This window comes from Hakea prostrata, chromosome 7 (genome assembly GCF_041222555.1).
Source record: "Hakea prostrata isolate BN-2017 chromosome 7, UWA_Hpros_2, whole genome shotgun sequence".
NCBI lineage: Eukaryota > Viridiplantae > Streptophyta > Magnoliopsida > Proteales > Proteaceae > Hakea > Hakea prostrata.
The window spans coordinates 67,868,454-67,878,171 of NC_142606.1; positions in this window are offsets into that span (position 1 = coordinate 67,868,454).

The window sequence follows — 9,718 nt, forward strand, 5'->3', positions numbered from 1 at the left end:
AGAAAGACCCGGCCACCCTACTTGATTTCAAGAGGAGAGAGAAAATTACTCTTGAAGGCATAAAAGAGAGATTTTGTCATGCTCAGAAACATGTACAAGAGGACTTCAATTCCAAGGTAAAGTATACCATTGAGTGGGTAATCTTGTAAGGTACCTATCCTCCGAAGCGCATTGTGATCGGCCCTTGTTTGAGGAAGATACAAGACTGGTTGGATAGGGGCGGTTAGACCATCCATTTGACCTGTCCCTTTCTCGTGAAGGGCAAAATGGTCATTTCACCCCTCTAAAGCTTTTAACTTTCCCAATTGACTCAAATTCATGAATTTTGAATTTGAAGGAGAGAGAATTAGTGGGAGGATATGCATAGCTTAGGCCTTGTATCTAGCATGGCCTTAAATAGAATTGATTGGAAGGCAATAATCCATGTAGCCAACCCCATTTAGTTGGGACAAGGCTTATTGTTGTTGTTGTAGAGAATTAGTGGGAGAGGAGAAAAAGGAAGAAGGAAAGGAGCTTTTGGCTTGTGATTCTACTCAATCGATGACACTGATTCGCAAATTCGAAGGCTAATCACGTGTAGAGGTAAGATTGATCTAACTCACCCATTTCAAGCTCATTTTGTTGATTTTTTATGGTATATTGTTTAAATAACAAAATCGGTGAGCCTAGGTCGAGAGGGATGGTTTTCCTACACCCTGGAGGGATTCATGAGACCCTTTTATACAACTATGTTGAATCAGGTGTGAAACCGAGCGTTTTCGACCGAGTTGACAAGGTGAGTCAACCGGCCGAGTTAACCAGCCCATTTGGGCTGATTCAACCAGCTTAGTTGAGCTGAATTGGTACTTAGTCAACCCACTTTTGAATTTTGTTTAATTTGAATCCCGAATTAAATCTAATTTAACCCCTTTATTTTCTAGGTTAATTGGGTTCTTGGGTATTCGTTACTTGTGCAAAATTGTTGGACTTAACGCTTTAAAATCTCGATTAACAAGTGAGGCTAATATTTCACATGTTATGTAATTGCATAGTATGTATTCTTATAGCTTTGAATGTTGAATATTATTTGATGTAATGTGTGAGCTTTGCACGATTTACTTTAAATCGGTATTCTTGCTTACTTTATTATTGTTCCAATCAAGTGAAGAATATGATTGCAGTGTGATTATGTGGCCAATTATTTTGTTTGAATGAGCATTGTTGTTTTGTATGATTGTGAATTGGGGATTACCTGGCTTGGAGCTCCTGGCTCGGGTTATCAGGGGCTATTGTATGGGACACTGTCCTTTGATGCCCCTAGCACTTCTCATAGTCAGTGTGTATGTCTAGATGCATTGGTTAGAAACCCTTTGAGTGTTACTACCCTTTTGGTAGTGATATTGAAGCAGAGTGACCCATGATAAGGGTGGACAGGGTCCTATGTGCATCAAACAGGCCCATGGTTATCATGTAGTGGTATAGCGGCATGTGTTAGAGTGGAGCTCATGAATGCTCAAAAGATGGCTTGAGTGTCGTGAGGGGACATGAGAGGCATCTGACCTAACATATGCATGAGGCGGTCAGGCGGCGTTAGGAACATCATTCCTGGGTGGAGAACGATTTCGGACCAAAAAGGCACATAGGCATGAGGGAAGGTATCCAGGTCACATGAAGCACAAGACATAATGACTTTGCATTGGGTTAGAGTAATCCTTGACATGCGCCAGTTCTCAAACCAATGGTGATGTGAGAGAGTGTTGACCTAATCCCCAGCCCTAGTTGATGTGACAGGACCCAACTACAGTGGAGAACCCAAAAGACATGCTTAAGTGTCGTGAGGGAGAGTGATGAGACCACCCAAAGGAGGTTGGTGTTATACCTTAATGTATGTCTACTATAGAGACCACAATGTTAGAGTTAAGGTCATATTTATTCATTGTTTATATCAATATATGCATGTATATGTCGATATGGGTGTGTTTATGGCGAATACATGATGTATGATATGTTAATCTCACTGAGTTCTGTGGAACTCATCCTCTATGTATATTGTCTTTTCTTAGACTTTGTTGCAGGTTGTGATGACTCGTACTACTTGGAGAGTCCGTCACCAATAGAGTCCTATGTGGGACCGCCGAGTGAGGACACCAATGTACATGACGCGATGTGTGTGTGTGCAGATTGTGCATATGGAGTCTAGCAACTTTGGGCCTTAGGGACTCTTTTCGTTGGGTTGGGATATTTTACTTTTCTCTTTCCGTTTTTTAGAATAACGTTTAACTATAACTTCCGCCATAATAACCCTTGACTTCCTTTTATTTTAACTCTCATTATGACGTTGTTTACTTTTAAAGATGATTGTAATAGCTTAGATTCACTCTCTTTATATTGTTGCTCTATTATGCCATGTTGTGTCATTGTTAGTGTTAAGACTCGAACATGAACCTGTAGTGTTATCAACCCCATAGGTATTTCGGGTGAGTCCGGAACTACCTGGGTGGGGTGTGACATAACTTCTCTAGAGCCTTGTAAATTCCCATTAATCAGAGCAGCTAATGGTTTAGAAGTAGGCGCAAAAGAAATTGATTCCCCAAGAGACCGACGCTACCCTGGACAAAGCTGGCTGTGAATGCTCGGAGACCCAATAAAAACCTTTGACTCCAATTCCACTTCTAATTTAACAAAAGGTTCCACAATGGCAAACAAACCTTCACGTATAAACTTTGAGAAAGAGGAATTAAGGGGTTTAGAGAGAGGTAACACCAAAGGATCCAAACAAACATTTTGAACAAAAGTAGTAGGGATGAAAAGGGACTCAAACGCTAAAGAGGGATCAAAGAAAGAAGTCGCCAAACCTAGGGTGTGTCTGAGACCAAAGTGTCGGTCGAGACATGTTTCAAAGAAGAGTTTGAAGGGTTTTGAAAAGGACAATCAACTAGCTCAGTAGAGGAATCAGTTGTGGCTCAGATTTGTCCACAAGGTGGACTTCGTCAGACACAAAAGGTTTAGAAGCCAAAGGTTGGAAAGTGAGAGTAGAAGCTAAGCCAACCTCCAGGATATTATCAGAGTTAGACAGTTTAGTTAAGAAGCCCACAAGGAGGAAATTTTTTGTCTCCCCTTTTTTTGTATTTATTCTTTGATTCCTTAGAAAAGAAAAAAGTAAGAAGAAAAAAAAAACAAGGTATTATCTCTTCTCCTTTCGTTTACTTATATTCTCTTTCCAATTGTAAGCTACAGTACCCCAAAACTCAATTCCATCGCATTAGATTTTCTACAAGGAAAATTTTTTCTCTCCTATCCTCTATGTTTATTCTTCTTCCTTTTTCAAAGCTTTGCATTTGATTCCTCAAAAAAACAAAGTATTATCTCTCCTTTCTTTTACTCATATTCTCTTTCCAATTGTAAGCTATAGTACCCCAAAACTCAATTCCATCGCATCAGATTTTCTACAAGGAAAATTTTCTCTCTCCTATCCTCTATGTTTATTCTTTTTCCTTTTTCAAAAGCTTTGCATTTGATTCCTCAGAAAAACAAAGTATTATCTCTCCTTCTTTCTTTTACTCATATTCTCTTTCCAATTGTAAGCTATAGTACCCCAAAAACTGAATTCCATCGCATCAGATTTTCTACGAGGAAATTTTCCTCTCTCCTATCCTTTGTGTTTATTCTTCTTCCTTTTTCAAAAGCTTTGCATTTGATTCCCTAGAGAAACAAAGTATTATCTCTCCTTTCTTTTGCTCATATTCTCTTTCCAAGTAACCTACAGCGTATAGTACCCCAAAAAACTCCATTCGATCGCAACACATTTTCATTTGATTCCTTAAGAAAAATGAAGTTTTATCTCTCCTCCTTTCTATTACTCATATTCTCTTTTCAATTGTAAGCTACAGTAACCCAAAAACTCCATTCAATAGCATTAGATTTTCTAGAGGCTTTCCACCCATTGTGCTAGAAGCACATCCATTATTTTTGGATCAATTCAATAGAGAGACATAGATATGTATCGTATCGGTTATATCAAATATGAATGCTATTCGTTTTCGAAAAAACCTAATTGTTAATTAACCAATTCAAGAATGAACTAGGCTAGATAAGCATTTGGATTAAAGGAATGGTTCAACGTTAGCCCTGGACAAACCTTGTGTTACCAGTCTAACCGAAATTAAAGGAGGGGTTGCAATTATAGCAATTAATGGCAGTTGTCTTCTTCTTCTTGCAATATCTCTTTTTCAAATTGTTTGGAGTTCATCCAAATTAGTTATGAGTAGTTAGTAGTAGGTTTTTTTTCCGCTAAAAGGATCATTATATTAAGCGAAGAAGAAATATTAAAAATACATCAATTAATACCTTATGAGGAACCAACATCCCTTACCCACAACAACTGTTGCCCCAATACACCCTTCTTCACTGGTTCCTATTCAAATTAGAAAACCCCTAACTCATAAAACAATATCTAGGATGTCTAGAGGCATCCACATCAAGTTCATTAAGGATTGAAGTTGACCAAGGAATGTTAATATCAGAAGTTCTTGTCCTAGCTGCCGAATTTGCCAAAAAATCTGCCACTGTATTAGTTTCACGATAGCAATGTGAAATCTTCCAATCTATAGTCAACAAATATTCTTGTAACTCTCTCCACATATGAAAGATATACCAAGGTATTTTCTTCTGCTGTATTAAAGTCAATACAGCTTTTGAATCACTTTCTACCCAAAGCTTTGTAACTTGTAAATGCCTTGCCCAACATATTCCGTGAATGAAAGTTTCCAATTCAGCCTCAAAGTTGGTTTTAACATCTAAAAAAAATACTGAAATTGAAAACCACCGCAGAAACTTTATTTCAAAATACTCCTCCACCGCCAGACCTTCCTGGATTGCCCAAAGAAGACCCATCAATATTTAGTTTTACCCGTCCTGTAGCAGGAGGACACCAAAAAATTTCTTGTGGAGGAGCAGCACTAAAGATAGAGAAGTGAAGGCCCAGTCTTCTTGCATCCGAAAATATAATCATGGTAGGAGTAGTTAGTAGTAGGTAGTTGCTCTTTTATTCTATAAATACCTGATGGATTATACTCTTAGAGACTAATGCAATGAAATGACAACACGTTTATCTTTGTCTTTTCTTCTTCTTTCTTAGATGTAGTCTATAGTGTAGAAATTGTACAAGTTCTTCATTAAAGAAGTTCACAAGTTTTTGTTGCTTTCTCCCCAAAAGCATTAAAGTTCTTGATACGTTACGGCAGAGAAAAACTTGAAGCAGCCTGATTCAAATTCCTTTGGGTTGTTCTTAGGCACTGCAGGCATACGCATTAGCCAATTGTATTCTCCTAGAGAAACATTTTTGACAAGCCTGATGGGACCTCAGCCAAAATGGTCACAAGGTGAATGGCTGGGATTGAAGAAGAACTTCCAAATGGTTCAGAGAGCATGAGCCACGATAAAATTATTTGTGAGGTCCCCGCTGCAAATGGCATTTATGTAGAGGAGATGTTCAGAACAATGTGCCAAGGCTTGGCAGAATCATGATGTGATAGCCAACATGTGCACTTCAGATATTCGAGACAGGATTTCAACATATAGAGAGGAGTTTATGCCACTGTCCCAACAAATGGAGACAACAACAACATCGAATATGCTGGAAGCCTTAGGAGCCGGGAATCTTCCCAAGCTTGAGTGCCCACACTTGTATGAGAACTCGATGGCACAATCATTAAGACCACCAAACCAGGTAAATCATCCACAATATCTGCCGCATGTGGTAACGGGGGTAAATACTATCCCTAGTGTTTAAGGTAGTTCCCTTGCTTGCAGAGTGCAAGTGAACGTTATAATGGTTACAACATGCGTCCATTCAATCCCTTTCATGATTGGTGGCAAACCCTAATGAGCACATTTATGTGTGAAATCTAAGGGCATAAAGCATGCATTTTACACACTTAGAGTGGAACTACCTTGGGTTTTATGTTGTTTTTGCAGATTTTAGGATTTTCAAGATTTAAACAAATATTTGGAATTTTGGGTATGAAACATGCAATTTTACACGTCAAGAGGTCCGTTCAAATTCTCAAGTGCGAAAATGGGCCTGATCTGGAGCATGATGGGCTAGAGATGTGATTATGGACCAACTCCAAAATATTTTAGAGATAAAGAAGCAAATTTTGATCTACGGCCGAGATTTGAAATTATCAATCAAATCTACAGAGATATTATTGAGAGAGTCCTAATGGAGAAAAGAGTCATTGCATACTTCAATATCTTGTTTCCTATTTGGGACTTGATTAAAGAAAGAAAAAGAGGAAAAATAATTATATTCAGAGAAGGAAGAGGGGAAAATCCCATTTTTGAATGTCTCTATCCAATTTTGATCAAGCCCTTCATCGAATGGTCATCCGGTGTCCGATCGAGCTGATTTTTGGAGAAGAGATTCATGACTTCTTGATCCTCAAATCCAACGGTGGAATTGTGCATTTGATCTCTCTAAGTTAGTCTGATTAGTGCGCCAAAACCCTAATTGGTTGAGTCAGATAGGAACTCTGAGTTTGATTCAAACTTTGTCAAGATTCATATCCCATGTAAACTCTATAAAAGGAGAGCATACTCCATCAAGGGAGAATGTGTTTTACTTAGTATAAGCACTCTTTCTTTTCTCTTTAGTTTATTTAGGCTTTCTCTAGTGTTCCTTGATTACTTTTGTGAGATTCTAATTTCTAGATGTTTACCAAAAAAAAAAAAAAAAGATTCTAGTTTCTAGATTGAATGTTTAGGTTTAATTTTTCTATGTAATGCAATTTCAAGTTCAAAGTTTCAAGTTTGAGGATTCGTTTTTCTCTGGGTCTAGCAATTGCAGATCTAGATCATTCTAGATCTAAATCTAGTTGTTAGGGTTGGTTGAAATTCGAATCGTTTGTTTAATTTTTATTTATTTTTTATTATTTGAAGTTCAAAGATGCAAGTAAGTAACATTCTTCAATAATATTCTCTCCACCCTCCATTCCCGCTTCTATCTACCCGTCCATATTCTTAATTTAGGATTTACTCTCAACATTTATTTATTGTTCTCCCTTCCCCTGGGTCTTTGATCACATATGCCTACAGTCGTGTCTCTCTTTGGTTAAGGTTTCTTTTTTCCTTTTATTGCTCTATTATTTACTTTTAGCATTTATTTATTGTTCTCCCTTCCCCTAGGTCCTTGATCAAAGATGTGTACAGTCATGCCTCTCTTTGGTTAAGGTTTCCCTTTTCCTTTTACTGCTTTGATTATTTCCTTTCTGTAATTATTTTCTTTTTAATATCCATTCTTCCGATCAGTGGGCTGTAAGCTACAGCAAAGGGTCCACATTCGAATCACTTCCCTTTTATTTTTATTTATTTATTGTTCGCATTTTTCTGCCTTTTATTAATTATGCATTGGTTATGTTTACTTTATTTTTCATCTCAACTCGGTTGCATTAGATGTATGGATTAGGATCGCTCGTTTAGTTTAATTAATTAGTTAACAAATTGGAATCATTGCGCCCTCGCATTATCATTGAGAGGTTAAATTCTAAAGTGGCATATCTCCTTGAGATCAAGTCGTTAACTACATGATACCATGTGCTTGTGGTTATTTTAATTTTACAAACAAACCCCACCTGGAAACTCTGACCGAGGTTCAATACCACCCAATGGGGATCCCTTTCCACAAAGGGGTGTTCTTGTTGAGGGGCAAGGTGACTGACTAGACTTTCAACCAACAACAAACCTGCAATAGTTGTAGACACATAAATGGGTACAAAACAGGATAGTAAAAGATGGATTTGAGGAGATCCACTAGCCTAGTGATATAAATGGAATATGGCAGCATTGAACAACTTGGCAGAAATCTCTCTAGAAGCTTCACCTCCTAAGCCAACCTGTAAAAACGGCCTATACCTGCACCTTAGATCCAGTCACCATCTAGTAAAGTCATCTCTTACTCCCCCAAAACTAGTTTAAGCTAGCATAGAAGCCCCTTGTTGGGGGAGAAGATAGAGAGAGAAAAAGAAGTAGAAAGGCATGTTGCAGAAGAAGGTGAAGTACTTGTCCCAAATTCAACTTGATCATCCATAAACAATTCAAATGGTTACTTGCACTGGGCAGCGGATACCTTGTTGAATGACTAACTCACAAAGCACCAATTTTGATTGGTTTAAATTTCGATCAATGGAAAAAGCATGGTTGTCAAGGCAGCAAGGTGACCACAGCAATTGGGGCTCCGCCTAGGCTATCAGGCGACAAAGTGAGCCTAGGCGCCAATAAGGCGACCAAAGCGATTGGGTCAAATTTTTTCAATACAACTACTTTCTATAATAAGCTAAACAAATATTCAATAGTCACATCTATTATTAAAAATAAATAAATAAAATTAAAAAAAAAAAAAAAAAAAAAAAAAAGAGAGATTCAATTATCATAATTATGAAAAATTATTCAAAAATAAGTTTATCTCATTAAAGCGTCCGCCTAGGCATTTACTGATTCATTGATTCTTGATGTTGAGTATGGCATATGCTTCAAATTCTGTTGCCGATAGGCGAAGTCTGAGGAGGCCGCCCCAGCCAGAGTGTGGAGGCAGCGCCTCCTGAGCAAAAAATAAGTTCTCTGTCACTTTGGGCCTTGAAGTTCCTTTGCAGATTGAGCATCAATTAAACAATTCAAAACAAGGCGGTTAAAAAACCACTTTGCTGCCTAGATGGACACTTTGACAACCATGGGAAAAAGAAAGAGAATCAACACAAGTAGATTCTTCACCAATACACACAAAATATATGGTCATATTTATATTGTCATTACCAGGACTAGATGTATCCAAGGCAAAGACCACATGATACATGTGGTTAATCAAACTACTATTTCAAGACTCAACTTTTAACACCTTATGTTTAAAAGTTCTATATCTAATACTCATGTCACAAAATGAGGGGCATACGTCAGCGCAACAATCAGAGGACCACAGTTGAAACTTGAGGTTAGGCATCAAAACACTCTCTTAGCAAAAAAATTTATCAGAAGATTGTGTAGAGCAATTATCCCCAGGACTACGTGCTTAAGCAGAAGCCTTTGGGACCATGTTACCCTTTCTATTCAATGACAAAATGAACAATGCCAAATTATGTTTGTGAATACACACATCCAACATTAATTAGCAATGGCAAAGAGAGCAAAGATGATAACAATGACAAAGAACATCTAAATTCTACATGACAAATTACACATGAAATTTAAGATTTTTTTACTGCATCTCTATCTTTCAAAGAATATATGGTGCTAGAATCGCTAAATGCAAGGATAAAAATTCTTTTGTTGCATTTGGGCGCAGACAAAAATCATATCTAAAGCATCATTCTTTGTATTTTCTTCCCATGAATAAAAAATATTCAAGAAACATACAAAAATTCACAACTATATGATGAAAAGACTTCTCCTACAAAATACAATAGTTGCTCTCTTAGCACAAACCATGAGAATCACCTATGCAAATAAGTTCTTTGTTAAAAAGCCATAGCTATCAAGAGGTCTTGGATTAAAGATTCCTCGTTTACATCATCCCTCCCTTTAGCTATTTGGGGAAAAATAAAAATTAAACGAAAAAAGAAGAAGAACAAGCAGTGACTGCAAATCCCTAATTTTAGTTGCAATATAGACCTAGATAGACATTACTCCCAAACAAGACTGGATATACATAAAATGGTAAAAATAGCAAACAATGCCTACATTAAAAAGC